Consider the following 21,280-nt stretch of genomic DNA (forward strand, 5'->3'; position numbering starts at 1 on the left):
CCTCCGTTAATTAATTTGTTTTTTCCTTCTCCATTTCCTACCAATTTGTTATTTGGGGTTGGTTGGGGGGGGGGGGCGGGCGCGCCCAAATTCTTTAGCAGGGGGAGGCGGTGGAGGCGGGGGGGCCCAAATTCTTTAGCGGGGGGGGTGGCCAAATTCTTTAGCAGACAAGCGGGGGGTGGAGGGGGGGTAGGGGGGCAAATTCTTTAGCATATAAGCGGGGGGTGGAGGGGGCGTAGGGGGGCAAATTCTTTAGCATATATCTCATATGAAAATAGGTCCATGTATCATGATGCATATAACCTATATGCAAGGATGTGACGAATGATAAACCTTTCTTTGGTGAATTACATCAATTGTACTATGAGTGCATCAATAACGGCTAGGATCTTCCCACCTTGAATCTAATTGGAACTTGAAACTAGACTTGATACAACCGATAAATTAGTGATGGAAATTTTGTTGTTTGCTTATAAGGACTTTAGAGACAATGAAGACTATTGATAGTTTCAATAGTTACTTACAACATTTTTTTATTAACACTAGTTTTTATCTCTATCTTTATTTCAAATAATTAATTGATACTTTGTTTATTATTATAAATTTAAATTGATGCACAAATAAATATATAAAGTAGAGAATAAGACAATATTTTCAAACCCCCATGATACTATTATGAAAAGAGAGAAGACACAAAGAAATATTAATTGTAAGAAAAAGATGTAACTCATAATTTGTATCATATATCATATTAATTTATACCAAATAAATTTTTAAAGGATATGAATAAAATAGTAATAATTTAACTATTATATTAAATTATATAATTTTAATATAATTTTAATTATATAGACTAATACTTAAAAAAATTTATTTTGAAACTTAAAAAATATATATATATATATATATATAAAATAAAATAAAATAAAAGTATATTCATGTCTTTTATTTTATTATATATATATATGTAATTATAATTATAATTTTAATGAAAATATATTCAAATCTCTTATTTAAATAGATTTGAAATAATATAATAACTTATTTTTAACATTATTTATTAATTTGAATAAAAATTATAATAAAATTTAAAATGAATCTAAATGATTTGAAATTTTTCTTTCATTATTTTCTAATGTGCTATACCATATTGTAATTAAAATTATATTATATTTTTATTTATTTCAATAAAATTATAGTAATATTTAAAATAAATTTAACTTAAAATGATTTGCCATTCCCCGGATGCGGGTGCTACGTTGCATCACAAGGACGCGCCACTTGCCACGGAAGAGAGGACACGCGCCGGACGAAGCCCTTTAAGGCCCCTCGCCGCCACCTCCTCAAGCCGGGCAATGCAGCATACCAGCCTTAATGAAGGCGCAGGGACCATAGCTGGAGTTGATGGCCGCATTCAATGCGGGAGAACTTCGAAAGAATGAGGAGGGCGATAAGAATGGCAGCTTGGGGGCAGTCGCTGCTCAATGCGATGGTGTTCATGCTCAGAATTCTGAGAATAGCGGGGTTACTGTTGACTTGGGGGAGGCTGGCCGACTGCTGGTCCTCCCTGGTTCTTGCCTGCGTGCATTTGTGTGTCACCCGGAGCCGAATTGGAAGGGAATTCTGTCTGAGAAGGAAGCTGCTGGAAGTATGGTGCGAGAAAGAATGCCATGTCGAAGAGGCAGAGGTTCAGGGCGTGCCAGATCCTCTCGCGGGCCCGCAGCAGACACTCATCACCACTGCTGCTGTTGTTACTGCCATCGACGAGTGGGAGCTGCCCCTGTGCAGGCTAGCCAATTTGTGGAGGCTGGAGGGTCCAACAATGGTGAGCCAAGGCTACCTGCGTTTGGCTCGGTTATTTTCACACTGGGCAATTCCAGAGATAATGCGGGTATCAATGCCCACATATCTGTGTTATTCACCAGAGTCCCTGAGGAAAATGAGGAAGGTATGCCGCGGCCACCTGCAGTGGAAAATCCCTTGGAAAACGAGGGAGGAATTCCCCTGGAGCATGGAGGAAGCCTGCCACAGTCTCTGGCGGAAGAATGTCGGGTGGTTGACAAAGGAAAGCGCCCACAGGGTGAGGCTTCAAGCTCGGGGGGCACATCACTGCGGGAGCACCACCACTCTTCCAGCCATGCGCGTGAACCTGAATTGCCAGCCTTCATGGATGGCTTACCCGAGGGACATGGATGGGCGTGGATTCGGGAGGCTGAGCCAGAGGATGAGCCTGAGGAAGCTGCGACCGAGGACTAGGCCCAGGTGGCACTCCCGCGTTCTTCCAGGACGCGTGTGGGATCGTGGACGGTTCAGTTTTCTTTCCTGTTGTCTCGTGTCTTACTTGGCTGGTTTCCTGTTCAATGTTGTCACTTGGTTTCATGTGTCTACTGCTGTTACTTGTTTTCTTTTCTGATATGGATAGTAGCGTCTTTGCTTTGGGCCTTATGCGCATGCCCTGTAGAAGTCTGAGTAATCGAATTTTTGAACTCTGCCCCTGCGTGGGTTTCACAGAGATGTTTAGGATCTTTTTGTTAATGGATGCACTGGTTAAAACTGGAAACATTACCAGGTGCAATTGGTTTTGGAATCTGTCACAGCTGCCCATGGAGCCACAAATGGACATGGGCAGCCAGATATCTCGAATGTAAGTTTCAGCTGTACATATTAATACAAAAGTAGGTAGTGTTGCTTAGAAAAAAAAAATGATTTGCCATTAAATTTCACTTAATGACTTGTCATATTGCATTATTTACACATTTTCATGGAACCACAACCATAAATCCGATTATTTCGGATCGCTTTTTCCTGGGGAGAATTCAAGTTCATATATTTTAGAACGTGTTAGGTAGTTTCGAGACACACATAATTTCATAAGTACTTGGGAAATATTTACTTATTTCAACATTTTAAGCCAACAATTTTACAACTCTAAAATTATGTAATTAGAGGGAATTATAGTTTGAAAGAAATATATATCTATATATAAAAAGTCTAATATCATGTATTGAGATTGTAACTACTCAAATATATTAAAAATATATCAAAATATTCACAAAATCATTACAAAATTGTATTAACATATTATCTAGTTGTTGGAAATATTTTTGGCACCAAATTTTATTAACACATCTCGTTATTATTTTTATTTTTCACAATGTTTTGATTTAAAAAAAGAAACATAAAAACGAAATTGACTGTTGTCAACTGTTCGAATCGTTATGGGGACAATGCATATTAAAATTAAATGAGATAAACACAAAACATAGGGATTAGTAACGCTACACCAACTCCAATTTGTTTATCTAAAAGATCAATAGAGTTAAAAAACAATACATCGGTGTGAAGTTCTATTTGTTGGGTAGGGGATTTGATCCAGCTAGAAGTAAATTCCTTTGGCGAACTTGTTAGTAATTGAATCTACGATATTTTTAGTGATGGAAAGAATTAATCCAACTGCAAGTTACCTAAGGTTGTTTATTAGACAAAATGGCTTTGGCTAACTTGTTATTAATTGAATCTGCTATCCTTTTAATGACGAAAAGAATTAATCCAAGTGCAGGTTCACTAAGGCTACTTATTACACAAAATGGAATTTTGTGAATGTTGATTAAAAAAAGTATTCGAAGTAAAAAGCAAGTATAACGATGGAACGTGTAAATATAATGTAATGGTCAAATCACATATCCAATAGTATATTTTGTGAAATTTTAATGTGGTTTACCATTATGCATACTTCCATTAGAAAATCTCTCAACCATTAGTCACATTTGAATTAAATTTAACCATGCTAACCCAAAATATAGATACAAGGTTTAATCATTCTTTTTATATCAAATTAACACCTATCAATACTGACTTTTGGTCAAAATAGGCTAGATTTTTAGTGAGTTGGCTCTGCTACCTTGCAACTAGAAGTTGCACAAACCCCATAAGATTCAAGCACATTTCATCTTTTTAAGGAGATCTTAAAAGGAGTGCACTACAACAATAAATTGGATCAGTCAGTAAAAATTATATGTGGAGTTCATTCCCTTTTTAGAATGGCTATCAATGATTTTATCCAGATTCAAATTTGCAGGTGTTGGTTGGTCCTTTTTCCCAAACATGGTCATCGAATACTGGAAAGAAACTTCATCACAAGGAAGAGTGAGCCCATATGCGAGCAAACCCAAAACCTTCTTTAGCCTTCATTAACAATGTCCAAAATTGAGCATGATTGGAATAAGCAAGCATAGATGATACATCTTCTTCGTTCTCTTCTAACATACACTACACAATGTTCCTTTGTAACATCAAAGCATAGTGTGATTTTCCTATGGCTTCATCTTCCATGGCGAAATACTTTGTCTTCCTTGCATAAAGGCCATATTAACTTTCCCTGTAACAACCTGTTGTAGCGACTACAACCACCCACCAAAATTTTGGCTCGCATGCAAATTTCAGAGCCTACCTCGGATCTTGCGATCGATTGTCCTTGGTCACTTGTCAGCATGCTTATGATTTCAAGCTCCCCTCCTTGATCTTAAGAGTTGTCTGTATTCTTATCTTCATGCAGCATGTGTCATATTTGGGCATAGGGGTTGTTGTTTATCATAAAAAGGGAATGTTTTCTTGCTTCAAGGGAATTATGTGCGTATGACATGTTGTCATCACATATACATGTTTCATACTCAAGTCACGAAGGTTGTTGCATCAGGAAAAGTATGTCCTATGTATTCTGGATGGTCTACGTTGTGTCACTAAGTGTTCGTGTGCGATCACGGTCGAGTCCTATCAATGTTTGCATATGTTTCACTAATCTCACACTTATCCATTTTCCCAAGAAAACCAGCCTCATCCAACTTCCTGGAACTATACGCTTTGTTTTTGCAACCATCAAGCATCATCCCTTGCCTACTGAAACCCCGCAGTGTGCAAAGACGCCAACCTCCCTTGCCTACTAAAACCCTTGCCTGTTGAAGCCCCGCAGCCCATAGGGGCCCCACCAAGCACTGCTCTCCAGAAATGTGCAAAGCAGTCCAGCTACACTGCACTTAGAAATTGTGCAAAGGTATCCTCCAGGGACCCTTGTCCCGCAATAGTGATTTGAGCCTCAAAACTGCGCAGTGTTTTCCAAGTTGTCCTGTCGGTCTTACATGAAAAAATTGCGCAGGCGGATCTCCCAGGGCCTCATTCTGGCAGCAGTCACTATCTCCTGAAATTGCACAGATCCACCTCTCAATGACTACAGGAAAACGTGACATGTTGGAATCACTTCCAAGGAGTTGAGGAGAAGGACCAAAGAACCAAGTAATGGAAAAGATCAGGACCGCATGAAAACTTCGTCGAATGTACGATCATCTTGAGGGTAAGTATGGTAAGTACAGAACATCTTTTGAAGTACACCTCTTAGTTGAGTTTGCAAGACTACTTGTCATTGTCATATCATCCTGTCCTCAATAACATGCATGTGCGCAAACTCGAAAAGTCACTTTATGTGTTGCTTCTACATGTCGCGCTTCTTTTTCACTTATTCAAAGAACTGTCATCTTCAACATGTTGATTGTTATGTCATGCTTGTGGCCTCGTTCTAGTGATGTTCAAGGTCTTCGCTTTGTGTCTACATGTTGTGTTTGCTATGTAAACATCTGTCGCACTCACACACAAAGTTACATGCATTGTCGCGTAAGCGTCATCACGGCCGTCCAACAATCTATCACAAGCATCGCACTTGTCTCTCACACCGTCGGTTAATCATGTTGAGCATGTGTGTCTTGATTGTTTGAAGGATCTTGTCGTCAAGTCATGTGAGTGTGTGTTTACAAGGTCGTGTATGCAATAATTCGCTCACTCACACACTTAGCCACTTTGTTGAAGTTCTGACGACAGGATCCCCTTCTAACAGCCGAACCTTCAACTCGCCATTGACTCGACCAACTGTCACCCAGAACAACGCAGAAGAATCTAACAATCCATTCCAAGTTGCGCTTCCTGCAAATCGATCAATCAACCCTCCTACTGGTCAATCGGACAGAAACCCTGAGACTCACTCCCCTCAAAAATTGCGTCGAGGCTGCAGACCTTCCCCACCCCGCTGACTGAGAAAATTGTGCAGGCAAGCTAGAAAAACACTTAGTCCCTCTCCCTATCTCCCTCAAAAAACTGCCCAGTTTTCCCAGTCAGTCACCTAGTTAGCGGGCCGACGGCTCACCCAGAAAATTGTGCATATTTCATGAGCAAGCCTCTTGCAACCTGATAGTCTGCTCAGCTCAGAAACTGCACAGAGGTGGTCAACAGGTAATCCTCCCAGCAACTGCGTAGTTTTTCCCACCAACAACGCCCAACGACCTGTTGTCAGTTCCCTCCAGAAACTGTGCAGTTCTCACTGCCAAGTTACCGTTGCCCGCTCACTCTGAAAATTGCACATATTTTTCCTGCCAAGCCTTCCTACAACCTGCACCGCTTCTCCCAGAAATTGCATAGATCTATCCTCCATCTGAGCCAAATCCCACAGATGTTCATTTCCAATCAAGATTGCATGTCTCTGTCCCCAATGACTTCTGCATAGTTTTCACCAGCAGTGCTCGGAGCCCGCATCCCAGCTCAAAACTTGCCTCGCGTAGTTTCGTAACCTTGTCCTCTCTCCCGGTCACCCACATCCGAAAACGATCATGCATCATGGTAGACTAGGAGATTTATGGATTTGATGTCATCTCATCATGAGTGACTACAAATTAAGGTACATGAATAGACATGATGCGACGAAAAATGGGATGAGAAGAGGAAAGTACATGAAATAACACATTTCTGCAAATGGACAAACAAACGAGCCAGGAAAGTAGATGTGGTTGTGAACGAATGACCATGAAAAGATGTGTTCACGAACGGACAGACAAATGAACATGCGAAGATGTGTTCGTGGACGGATGGATGGACAGATGGACGAACGAACATGCGAATATGTGTTCGTGGATGGACGAACAGATGAACATGCGAAGATGTGTTCATGGAGGGATGAACAAATGGACATGCAATTTTCACAGATAGAAGAACATGTCAAGTATGCCAAAGTACAAGAAAGGAGCAACGTGAAAATGCAACATCAATCGAACCCAATGACCATCGAAGACTCTGCACACCTTGGCATGTGGAGGTGAAGTTATGATACACCAAGAGGACATTCATCACTCAACAACACTGCAACTCGACATGCACACTAGCAACATGTCTAAGACACTGGTCTCTGATGATCTATACCTCGTAGGCTGTCGAGGCACTTTAGCCTGAGTTGATGGTTATGTCAGGCCCTCGCTGTCGTAAGGTTAGTCCCACTCATATGTATACACTAAAGATCAATCCAACACTCAGATTTTTCTTCCTCCACTCAAACCACATGATCCCATCGCTCATGCATTGGAGGAATCTTACACAGCAAGCACACATGCACAATGCAATTTGTCTTTGTTTCTCTCATTTTCTTGCATGTCACAGTCAAGAGTATGTGTATGCTTAACATTTGCATGCACTGTCGTACAACCCCATGGTAATCCACAGATTGCATGTCATGCGCTTACACTCATTTTTTCTCTGTGGACGTGTTTAAACTCGGAATGTGTTGGTCTTCATTGTTATATCTTTTATGTTTTTTGGTTCGCTTGATTGTGTTTCTCATGAACCAGTGGCTGCATTGGAAGTATCACTTCACGTAAGTAGGCCCATACACTGTTTAGCATAGGAGTAGGAGTAGTGTTTGCTTCCTTTCTTTGCTTGGCTTTGCATTCTGGTTTGCATGTTTGCTTGCTTACTTTCTTTGGCTTGCTTTCTTGTTGGCTTTGCTTAATTGTTTTCTTTTCTTGCTTTTTATTCCTTCACTTTACTTCTGCTTTTTTATTTTTTCTTTCTTCGCTTGCTTGTTCCCATAGGTTAGCCTCTTGTGAAACCGTGTTTGGCTCTCGAGACAAGCTGGACGAATCTAAGAGGAATTGTAAAACTGTCAACATCTAGTTATCTATTGTCCTCTCTCTTTTTTGACAAACTTGTTGTCTTCAGTCGATGATGCCCTGATGGAAAATATGTTTTGTTCAGAGTAAGTCTTGGTGAAAACACAATGCTTGCACTCTAACTAGTACCACCTAATTTAGACGGTTGTTTTGGGCTAACCCTTGTCAGCTTAGTCAAGTAGAGTAAGGTGAGGGGGAAGACCTTAACAAGTATGTCAGAGGTATACATAACATACTTCTATGAAGTAACAACCTCTTCTTATCTCAATAAGTCAGGATCCCTATTCGGTCTCTGAAATAAATAAGTTCTTACGCAGAGTTCTTTGAAAAATGAAAAATGAAAAAAAAAAATGAATATACGAAAATTCCGAAAAAATGAATAAGGCAAAAGAAGAGAAAGGCTTCCTGCACAGAGAGGTGATGCAATTAACTCCATCGGGGTACTGACTAGGCTCGTTGGTAGTGGAGCGATTCTTTTGTTCCTGCGTGACTCCATTGGGGTACTGTCCAAGCCTGCTGGCAGCGGAGCAACACCAAAGATGAAACTTAAACTCTGCCTGTCATATCACTTGTGCACCAATATACCCCTCATCCCCAATCAAAAAAACTAAGTTGACTTGGCTTGGAATGTGTGCTGATCGATCAAGAGAATGGTAGGGACTACATATTTCAATCAAGCTAGTGTGGAAACCATGATGATCAAAGAATTGAACAATACTTCCAGAAGGGTTAGACTCACTTTTCACGAAACAAGGCCCATTTAGAGAGCTGGAGTTCTACCAGTGTGTCGCAAATTGTTGTAGCGGCTACAACCACCCTCCAAAATTTTGGATCACATGCAAATTTTAGAGCCTACCTCGGATCCTATGATCGATTGTCCTTGGTCACTTGTTGGAACGTTGATGATTTCAAGCTCCCCTCCTTGATCTTAAGAGTTGTCCGTGTTATTATCTTATTGCAACATGTGTCATATTTAGGCATAGGGTTTTTTGTTTATCATGCAAAGGGAATGTTGTCTTGATTCAAGGGAATTGTGTGCGTATGAGTGGTTTTCATCACATAAACATGTTTCACACTCACCTCACACACTCATGTCACGAAGGTTTTTGAATCAAGAAAAGTATGTCCTATGTATTCTGGATGGTCTACGTTGTGTCACTAACCGTCCGTGTGCGATCACAGTTGAGTCCTATCAATGCTTGCATGTGTTTTAGTAATCTCACACTTAGCCATTTTCCCAAGAAACCCAGACTCAGCCAGCTTCCCAAAACTATACGCTTTTTTTCTGCAACCATCAAGCTTCGTCCCTTGCCTGCTGAAACCCCACAGTGCACAGAGACACCAACCTCCCTTGCCTGCCGAAACCCCGCAGCCCTCAGAGACCCCGGCCAACACTGCTCTCCATAAATGCGCATAGCAATCTAGCTACACTGCACTAAGAAATTATTCAGAGGTATCCACCCGGGACCCTTGTCTTGTACCAGTGATTTGAGCCTCAAAACTAGTTTTCTTGTCGGTATTGCATGCAGAAATTGTGAAAATGAGCCTCCTAGGGCCTCATTCTAGTAGCAATCATTGTCCGCTGAAATTGCGTAGATCCACCTCTCAGTGACTACAAGAAAAGGTGACATGTTGAAATTGCTTCCAAGGAGTTGAGGAGAAGGACCAAGGAACCGAGTAATGGAAAAGATCAGGACCACATATGAACTTCGTCGGATGCAAGATAATACTGAGGGTAAGTATGGTAAGTACGAAACTTCTCTCGAAGTACACCTCTTAGTTGAGTTTCCAGGACTTCTTGTCATTGTCATGTCATCATGTCCTCAGTAACATGCATGTGTGCAAACTCGAAAAGTCACTTTATTATTTCTTCTACATGTCGCTCTTCTTTTTCATTTGTTCGACCAACTTTCGTCTTCCACATGTTGATTGTTATGTCATGCTTGTGGCCTAGTTCTAGTGATGTTCAAGGTCTTCACTTCATGTGTACATGTTGTGTTCACTATGTAAACATCTGTCGCACTCACACATGAAGTTGTATGCACTGTCGCGCAAGCACCGTCGCGGTCATCCAACGATCTATCACAAGCATCCTGCTTGTTGCTCGCACCGTTGGCCAATCATGTTGATCATGTGTGTCTTGACGGTTTGAAGCGTCTTGTTTTCAAGTCATGTGAGTGTGTTTGCAAGGTCATGTATGCACAAATTTACTCTGTTGGCTTTATGGGCCCTGATTCAGGTTCAACATTAGTCATCCAAACAAATCCCTACACTACTGGCCCTTTTGGCATCAGCCAACAGGGCACGGACTGAAGTCTCACCCGAATAGTATGGGGCGATGCTGGAACCAAGTTTTTGCACCCTGAGATGGTCGTGATGTCAGATTATTCTCCCCGGGCCTGCCTTCACGTAGGTCGATAAGCCTTAGGGCTTATCGATCTACCTTTGTCCCTTCCTTCAATACCTTCGCGAAGGTGTACGACTAACCTTCACGAAGCCCTGCACAGTAATCCATGCACTTCACGCCCTTATGACTATGTAATGTATAAATTCCCAAGTTATCCTGAGTATCTACCTACTTTACCATTAATTTATAGGTAGCGTAGCATAAACTGATATTCTTACTTGCGTTCAGTTAACATATGTAATCACATACATTCGCACATCAATTAAACATTATAATATAACCCTAAACATAAGATAGACAGATGCATTAACAAAGATAAAATACACAGTAATTACAGAATACTTCTCTTTGTTAATATCTTCAGTTCAGTACAGACTCCAACCACCCTGTGCACTCAGCTGCAAGGGTCTGCGCACTCAGCTGCAGATGACTACCCTAGGCCTATGCGCACTCAGCTACAAACCCAAGAGCACTTATACTTCAACACTAGGCTACTCGTTCTGTTCTATCCATCTCTATCTATTTGTGTTTTCTATGACTCTCTTACTTATCTCCTTTGTATACAATCCCATGGTCCACGGACCATGGGTAGGTCTTTACAGCTAACATGACACTTTACAAAATAAGGGCGGACAAACCTTTATGACTCTTGATACCTTCGTGCTCCGCGACCATAAAATGGGGAGACTTCTACAACCTTATTACAAAATTGTCCCAAAACATGGGCTTTTAGCCCCAAAACTGCTCTTGGGGGATCCCGTTCCCAACAGGACCCCAACACAAACATGGTGACTCTCCCTCAAGTCACTCATCGGGTGCGATGATCTTAGCGTGAAGACCTCCTAGCTCGACTTGTAAGACGACCACCTCAGCAGTGCATTGTGCAGCCGCCTGCTTCACTTCCTCAACCAATTGTTCGGTTACTGGCCCTGCTCTGTTAGCCTGAAGCTTCTGTTGAGTCTCCTGGAGACTAGCAAGCTTGCCTTCAATGGAGGCCATGATGAGATAGGCCTCGTCCAGCCAAGGCTTTAAGCGTGCCTTCAACACCGCCTCTTTATGCTGAGCTACATCTACTCGTTCCTTCAGTGCTTTGGCCTCCTGCAGCTTTACAAGTCTCTGTGTGAGAGTGACAGTGCGTGTTGTCCCCTTCACCTCATCGTAGCACTGCTGCAGTTCTCACACCTCTATCTCCATCCTTTGTACATTGGGATCTTCTTGTAGACTGGTCAGTACCTCAAATGATTGTTCAAACAGTCTTATGCAGTTCGTTACTGCACTATCTACTGCTGCTATGGCCTCTGTGACAGTAGTTGCGCGCTGCTCCTTTACTTCCAATGGAGTTGAAGGCTGGGCCTTCAACTGTAACTCTGCAATCTAAAGGTTCAGCTCTAGCTGAACCTTGGCCAATTCTGTGTGGGCGTTGCGCACCCTTGTAGCAAGTTTGAGAACTTGTTCGTCTGCCTCCGCATCCTGGGGAATGGCCAACTATGGGACCATTCAGCATGCATCCCTCACAACCTTAATCATGCGCTGATTTGTAGTGGTAAGTTCCTTCATGGAATTGAGGGCGGTATCACGATGCACACCTAGTTGGTCAATGTTGATATTTTGCTCTCTCATCACTTGCAAAGTGCGCTATTCACGGGCCGTCAACTCCGCGATCACTCCAACTTGCAGTAGGTGAAGTTCCTCTCTAGAAAGCACTGCCAAGTTCAACCCTACTCCCTTAAGGGCACTAACAATGGGCCTATCAGCTTCACTCTCTATGGTCAGTGCTCCATCCGGTAGGACTATCGCTTGGGGGTCCGTTGTGCGCAACATCTCGGCGGCTTCTGACGTACCGATGGCCAGACTGGTGGACACTACACTGGTCTGTGATGTACAGATCTGCATTTCGTGGAGAGCCAATTAGATGGCCCCTAATGCTTGCTGTTGCTACTGCGCAAACTTTTGTAAAACCTCCGCGGTGGCACCCCACACTGTGTCGCCAATGTCGTACAGATCCCCTTTTGTCAGGGTGATTGGATCCATCAACGTCTTACTGGCTTGGATTTCTTTTGCGGCCCTACTGCTTCGTGCCCTCTTGGACGCTTGATGCATAACGAAGTTGTCTAAGGATCCTCTCCTCCCTGCATGATTGGCTTGTCTACTTCTCCCTCTGTCTCAGGCGAGGGTGACTTCTGACCTCTGTCAGAGCTGCGCTCTCATCCTCTAGTCTGTTCTTTCGCCTACTTCGCGGCGTCGCGCTCTGCTTGGGCCTTGTCATTGGCCTCCTTCCTCCTCTTCTCGGCCAACTACTCCATATTAAAATTGGCCTCCTCCTTCTTACGCTGCGTGATGGTCTTTCTTGATCCCACTGCTGAGTCTGAGGCAGTGCACCACTCCTCCAACTAGCGATCAAGAACTACATCGATCTCGTCATCGGTGGCCAAATAGGGCATATCATGCCACTTCTGCTCAGGGTCCTTCCACACCCTGATCGACACATGGTGAAAATCTGCCTTAAATTCTACATACCCCTGTAGTTTGTCAAAAACAATAGGCAACAACAACATCTTACAATTGATGGCCATGTGCTCATTCATCTCCATCAAGATCCAAAAGATCTTGTTATCCTTGACGCACTAGGGATCCTTGGTCGCCCACAGCGAAGCATACTTCGCTGCCTCTAGTAGGTCTGGCGCGATTGAGGGGAATTGACTATCCTTAGGCAACTCGCAGGCTACCAACATAATGGAAAACAAGAGCCACACATCGTGGAAGGTCTTGTTGAGCCCTTGCGCTTCGCGTAGTTTGCTAGGAACGCATCACATAGATAGCGCGCCCAAGTAAACTGGATCCCTTCCACGCGTTAGGCTGCTATAGTTATGACAGGCGTCAACACTTCATCTGCATGACACTTCCGCATAACCTTTCCTACCAGAATTTGCGTGGCCACCTTGACTGCAGGGTCATTGATACTCGAGATGGCATAGCCGCGCGACTTCTTTGTGAGCTTGAATTTTTCCTTCATGGCCTCCACGAGGGCATGTTCGCCACCTTTTCCGCCAAACATCATGGCCGAATTTTCCCCCATATATATTAGTCGCATGATCCTTTGGATCAACATGTCTGTGATGGGTGTCAGCTCCTCCAGGCATAGGCACCCATCATGCACCAAGCACAACAGCTGCTTAATGACCACCAATGTAATGGGTGGGCGATTGTAGTGCGACACCCATAGTAGGTTGAGCAGACCTACCTTGTCTACACCCTTGAGCCACTTTCGTGGTTCCAGCACGATCATCTTGGTGGTTGTATGAACAACGCGGTGCATGAGCTGATCGGTCACCAAGTGAGGGAACTTCTCAGTATCAACTAAGTCCCATTCTTCCAACTTCAGTAGCGAAACCCGCCCCAAGCGCAGTCCTTCGAAGACAATTTGGTCTGGTAGCAGAGGGGTGTGAAAGGTGACCTTGCTTTCGTCAATGTCCTTTGGCACCTTGGCCTTGCCATTGTGTGGAGGGACATATTCAGGCAATTTGGTGAGAGGGTCGGACCCTTCAACTTCAACGTCCTCCACTTCCACTCCAACATCCTCATCATCCATTGGGATGTCCACAATGTCTTCCTCCTTTGATTCGAAATTGATAGTTTTTCCCTTTTCTTGTGTGGTGGGTTTGTTCTTCTACGGGTTTCTAGGTGAAGAGCGCATCGGTGTCGCAGCCTGTTTGCCCTTCTTGCCCTTCGCACTCTCCTTGGTCAGGGTAGGTTTTGGTCTAGGCATCCAAGGTGACTTGGGGACCTCGGTTGGTACCTCTGCAACCTTCGGGGCAGCTCCCCCTGCCTCCATAACGACTTCCAACACAACCCCCTCGGCTGTCATTGCTTTAGCGTCCATGGCTTCTGATCCTAAGAGAATGTTTCAGAGGATGTTGTGGTCAGACTCTGGAAATCAATCAAACACTGGCCAGTCAAGCAATTCTTCGAAGAATGCGCAGTTCATGCAAGTTTGAGAGCTCAACACCTCACTGATAAAAATGCCAAGTGTTTTTTGTTGGGAAGTCACATGTAATTTATAGGCCATTTTGAATTCAAATCCGACCGTTCCCCCCAAAATTGGTTCATTAATGTCAGATTAGCAGTAGATTTTCAAGGATCTTTTCCATAAATTCAGTATTAAATGTCACCCCCCCACTCCATTTGGTCATTTTTTCACCGTCAAATCTTGAACAGTGATTTTAGCGATCACTTTCCGGCAGACCTGCGCGGTTTTTCCCCGGGTAGCGCAACTCGCTCCACGTTGTTTCGAACCCTGTGACATCTCTTTATCCCACACATTTCCCTTATCGTGCAGTTCCCCAACCCGGGTAGTGTAGTTGATAGTCCCATGCCTCATTTCAGTTGCCTGGAGCACTAAGACTGTGCTGCCTTCATATAGTCATCGGGTCGGATCACCGGTGTATGGCTTCAATCGACTACCATTCACTTTTCCTGGGAAGGGATCTCCATTCAATTTAACCAACTGAACTGCTCCACCGTCGGTAATCACTTTGATGACATAAGGCCCCAGCCAGTGCATCCTAAATTTTCTTGGAATTTTTCGAACTTGTTGTCATATAGCAAAACTAGGTCATTTACCTTAAAGGTGCGCAATCTAATGTGCCGATCGTGCCATGCCTTTTCACGCTTCTTTTGTACTTGTTGGTGAAATCCAGCCAGAAACCGATCTTCCTCAAGCTCGGTGAGTTGCGCGAGCCTCTCTTCTAGGGCTCCGTGATCCGTCATACCTGTGAATGCCACTATGCATAGACTAGGTACAATGTATTCCATCGGCATCACTACTTAAACACCATATACAAGCCTAAAGGGTGTTTGTCCAGTCAACTTTTTGCACGTCGTTCGATAAGCCCATAGTACTGCGGGTACACGCAGATCCCAATTATTTCACTGAGCATTGCAAACCTTTGTTAGCGTGCTCTCCAGTATTTTATTGAATGCCTCCACTGTTCCATTGGCCTATGGGTGATAAGGCGTACTCTTCTAGTGATAGACCTGGAATGCCTCTGTCAGCGCGTTGATCGTTTCATTCAGAAAGTGCGTACCGCGATCACTCATCAAAATCTTTGGACACCCAAATCGTGTCAGTACATACTCAAAGAGAAACTTTGCAGCTGTTGTGCCTGTGCAATCCTTCACAGGTTGTGCCTCCACCCATCAAGTCAAATACTCAATCGCGGTGATAATGTACCGCGCACCTGTCTTCTTGCCTTGAGGCTGAATTGGTCCCACAAGATCTATTGCCCATTTCTCAAAGGGTTGTAACGTCATCTGTGGGTTCATAGGCAGCTCATTTCCTCACAATGGTTTTCCAGTACTCTGACAGAGGTCGCATGCCCTATAGTAGGCTTTTGAATCCTTGTGGAGGGTTGGCCACCACAACCCTAGATGCAATATCTTCTGCGCAGTTTCTCTCCCTGCATAATGCCCTCCCACGACACCCCCATGCGCATCCGCGAGGATACTTCTTCTTTCAAACTCTGGTACATATCATTGCAATACTTCATCAGACCCCATTTTGTACAGATGCCCAGCAATGACAGAAAAGTCTGCCGCACACACTACTAACTCATTTTTTTGTTGGCTGGTATAACCTTCTGAGGCAATTCCTGTCATCAAGAAGTGATGATGTATTCGAAGTTACCATCCGCGATACGCAATGCAAAGAGCTACGCGTCAGGCAACCCTTCCTCCAGATTAGTGGGCTCCTCCCCCGTTTCGATGCGCGATAGATGATCTAGCCCCACGTTTAATTGTTTAGGCTTCACAACGACTTCAAAATCATATTCTTGGAACAATAAAAACCATCCACAGATTCCCCCCCCCACAACACAGGCTTATTGACCAAGTATTTCAGCGCAGAATGATCCGTATACATCTTAAAATGTCCACCCAGCAAATAATGTCGAAACTTCTGGAGCGCGTAGATCATGGCCAACCCTTCGCGCTCGATGGTGGAATAGTTCTTCTCAACCTTTGATAACTTCCTACTCGCGAATGCTATAGGGTGGTCCAATTCTCCTTCACCAGCCTCTGTCAGTACAACTCCTAGCGTAATACATGATGCGTCTATGTGTACATGGAACTCCTTCTTCCAATCTAGGAAGACTAAAATTGGTGCAGTGACCATTTTCTCTTTCAGCACATCCAAGATTTTCTGACATTCCTCATTCCAACAGAATGTGACATCCTTTTCCAACAATTTCTCCATAGGTGCAGTGATTTTGGCATAGCTCTTGATAACTTTCTGGTAGTACCCAGTATGTCCCAACGTTACGTGCAGCTATTTCACACTCCTTGGCACCTCCAAGTTAATTATTACTGCGATATTTGCAGGGTTGACCATCAATCCCTGTCTGCATACCACATGACCCAGAAAAATCCCAAAAGGGACGCAAAACAAACACTTCTTCAGGTTGAGCACGATTTGGTACCTCCGACAGGTATCTAACATTAAGCGCAGACTTGCCACATGGCGTTTTACCAGCCCAAACACGGTCCAGTCATCAAAGTACACCTCCAGAAATTTATGAATAAATTCTTTGAATGCAGCAATGACGATGCGTGAAAAAATTATAGGTGCATTCTTCAATCCGAAAGTCATTACAATGTACTGAAAACATCCCCATTCAGTTGCGAAGGTCATCTTTCTTCTATCTTCAAGCACGATTTTGATCTGATGGTACCTAGAGAACCCATCAGTGAAGGAGTACGCTTCCTAGCCACCTACATTATCCAATACTTCATCAGTGAATGGAGTCGGGAAAGGATCATGTACACAAGTGTCATTCAGCTTCCTGAGGTCTACGCATAATCTTATTTCATCCTTCTGCTTCTTTTCCTATACCACCATTGGGCTCACCCAATCAGATTCCTCTATGGGCTCAATGATGCCTGCCACGAGCATCTTATCTAACTCTAAGCGGACCTTCTCTTTATACTTCGGGTTGAGACGGTAAGGTCTTTGCTTAATCGGCTTCACGTCGGGCTTCAGCGTGATCTTCATAATGACCAGGTCCCCTATTATCCCTTTTAACTCCATAAACTTGGTAGGGAAAAAGTCTTGGTATTCGCGCAACAATTCAATGACCTTATCTACTGTCGCGTTATCCTAGTAGTCTCTGATATTCGCGAATTTGGGCTCCGCCTTTGTGCCAATGTTGATTTGTTTAGTTTTTAGCGGCACGGTTGTATCAGGATTCTCAATCTATGGTCCCTCAACCTCGCAGTAACCCTCGGTTTCAGGAATGTTAATTTTGTAGGGATCTTCATCCTCTTCTTCAACAGTCACGTAATAACATTCTAGCACGTGGCTCAACTGAGTAGTCCAATCAGGTTGAATCAGATCCAAAGGATCCAGCAGTATCCTAAAGATCGTTGCTTTAACTTCTTGTAGCGCTTTGTGAATACAATCAAACCCATCTTCGAAGCTTAACGTCATTACGAACCCTTCGTGCAAAATATCCCATTCTTCTATGCCATGGCGGTGCTCGGTCTCCAAATACCAGTTCATCGGGATAACCTTCAGGGTATGACAAAACAGGTGTACCCATTTAGGTTGAGGCTCTACTCCATAAGCCCTAGTCCATTTAGCTAGGTGATCGCATGGATCATCCTTCCCATCATATTTGTCTATCATTTGTACCTTCGGTTTCCTGAAGCATATTCTCGTCATCCTCCTATATTCGCATGTTGAAACTCCACTTCGTAGCATTATATTCATATTCGGATACTCTTCGCAAGGCTCAGCCCTCATCATCTGTAGGTTTTGAGTCGGTTGCAGGGGTAGTGCCCCCTTTTCACATATCCTCGCTATCAGTGTAGGACAGTCTTCAGTCTCATGATCAATCAGAGTACAATAATTGCACGACAGACGCATTGGGTTAGTGCATTTGCGGGCATAGTGTCCTGTCCCTTCGCAATTGTAACAAATCAGTTGTCCCCAGCCTCTGCTAGGTCCTCCTCCGCCTCGGCCTCATCCGTGATCCTGAAAGGTTGTTCTCGCTATCCCAGTGCCTTGGTTAGGAGTTTGCATTTTTGTCTGAACCCTATATGCGGGTGTTCTATGCATCATCAATTCATAGCTACGAAAATTACGCTCATCATGCCCTACTGACTTACAAAAGTTGTAGAACAACTGTTGCAGTGTTTGTACAAACTTCTACAACAGGTGACAATTATCAGTTGTATGTTTCCCTGCTACTTGACATATAGCACACCATAGCATAGGCCCCGCGCTTGGCCCTGCTTGGGCTTCCAGTCTCAAAGGCATCGGTCCTCCTCCTGTAATATAGTTCACAAAGACTGAGCAGTGGTCTTTTTCATGCCCTTGACCTTTACATTTCAGGAACCATATCTCTTCGCGCACCTCTGGTCGAACTGTCTTGTCGTTCTTTAAGCTCTACAACTCTGGGCAAAGATCCCGTAACAGTGCGTGGATCTATTGAACTCCTAAATTCGGATCCTACATCAATGTCTCATGCAGTCTCATTGCAATCTCCAAGGCTTCTGCCTAGGTTGTGATTTTCTGTTGCGATAGCACAACCCTTAGATGAGGCGAGAGTGAAGACACAAACCATTCGCGGTGTTGTCCATCTTTTAAATTCATACTAGCTTAGCGGATTGTAAATTTTAGTTTCTAGTCCAACTCCCAAGGTGTCTCACTTGGCTTCATCATGGTTTCCTTGAATCCTACAATTGACTCTGCCTTAGATTTAGGCCTATTGAATTCTTTATTCAGCGCGGTCTGAATTTCTGCCATTGCGGCATTCAGGTTATCATTAGAGTACTTGATGTACCAAGTTAGTGCGTGATCCTGCAAAGCACTAACCAACATCACCTTCTTCATATGGTCGTCTGTGACACCCTGGGATTCCCATACAGCCTTTACGGCAAACCAGAACTGGTCCAGGTCCTCATTTCCCAAGCCTTTGAACAACGATAACTTTACGGAATTCGCCATGCTGAATTGCGATGGAGGTGACGGTGGTGTGGGTGAGGTTGTGGGTGACAGTGGTGAGGATGGAGGTGGTGTAGGTGGAGGGGGTATCCACGGGAACCCCTACTTTATCAATTGAACTGCACTTTTTGGAGAAGCCTGCGCTACTCCCTCGTCGCCACTCAAAGGAGGTGAGATCAGTGGGCTATATTCAGGCCCCCTTCTTCCTTCGTTTCTATAGATTTTTCTGCTTCGCGTAGCCCTGAACATCAAGGTAGATGCATCACCCATTTTTCACACAATAGCATCTTAATCCAAGTGTTTAAATACTACAAGTACTTACCTCGCAGACCTTTGAAAAAGCGTCGCTCCGCTTCACTGTAACTGACTGGGTTGTCAATTGCGAACTCAGTCACAAATCCTCCTATAATACAATCGAGCCAATGATCGACAGAACAGGCAATCTTATCCTTAGAAACCTCCAATATTTGTACTAATTCTGGTGTCCAGACAATAGGTCCGTCAAGCCTCCACCTCCCTTGGTCGTCCGCTAGCTTCGCGATCCACTCATATAGCTCAACTGGGAAGGAGGAGAAAAAGATCTCGTGGATTTCTGTATACAGGTACCTGTCCAACCACTGTTCCTTCATCAGTCGCAGATTTCTGTTCTCTTGTGCTGCGAATTCGTGGATCTTCCTATCCAACCATCCTCCGACCTCCTTCTTAGTCAAATTCCAATGACACGCCATCACATGTCTCTTATACAGATCCTGGGCCCGAATACAAAACCATTTGTTCGCTTTATGGGCCCTGACCCAGGTTTAGCATTAGTCAGCCAAACAAATCCCTACACTACTGGCCCTTTTGGCATTAGCCCGCAGGGCACGAACTAAAGTCTCGCCCAAAGCAGTATGGGGGGATGCTAGAACCAAGTTTCCACACCCTGAGATGGTTATGATGTTGGATTATTCTCCCTGGGCCTTCCTTCACATAGGTCGATAAGCCTTAGGGCTTATTGATTTACCTTTTTCCCTTCCTTCGATACCTTCACGAAGGTGTATGACTGACCTTTGCGCAGCCCTGCCCAGCGTTCTAGGCACTTCGCACCCCTATGACTACGTAATGTATAAATTCCCAAGTTATCATGAGTATCTACCTACCTTACCATTCAGTTATAGTTAGCATAGCGTAAACTGATATTATTACTTGTGTTCAGTTAACATATGTAATCACATACATTCATGCATCAATTAAGAATTATAATATAACCCAGAACATAAGATAGACAACTGCATTAACAAAGATAAAATACATAATAATTGCAGAATACTTCTCTTTATTGATATCTCCAGTTCAGTACAAATTCCAACCACCCTGTGCACTCAGCTGTAGGGGTTTGCGCACTCAGCTGAAAATGACTACCTTAGGCCTCTGTGCACTCAGCTACAAAGCCTCTTCCTACGCTAAGACCCAAGAGCACTTAGACTTCAAAACTAGGCTACTTGCTCTATTCTATCCATCTCTATCTATCTGTGTTTTCTATGACTCTCTTACTTATCTCCTTTTTATACAATCCCATGGTCCACGGACCATAGGTAGGTCTTTATAGTCGACATGACACTTTACAAAATAAGGGAAAACAACCCTTTATGACTCTTAATACCTTCGTGCTCCGTGACCACAAAATGCGGAGACTTCTACAACTTTATTACAAAATTGTCCCAAAACATGGGCTTTTAGCCCCAAAACTGCTCTTGGGGTATCTCGTTCCCAACACCCTCGCTCACACACTTAGCCACTTTATTGAAGTTCTAACAACTGGATCCCCCTCTAGTAGCCAAACCTTCACCCCACCATCGAATCGACTGAATGTCACCCATAACAATGCAAAAGCATCCTGAAAGCCATTCCAAGATG

Source organism: Pinus tabuliformis, chromosome 1_1 (assembly GCF_031772625.1).
Source record: "Pinus tabuliformis cultivar Carrire ecotype Pingquan chromosome 1_1, CPIR1, whole genome shotgun sequence".
Taxonomy (NCBI): Eukaryota; Viridiplantae; Streptophyta; class Pinopsida; order Pinales; family Pinaceae; genus Pinus; species Pinus tabuliformis.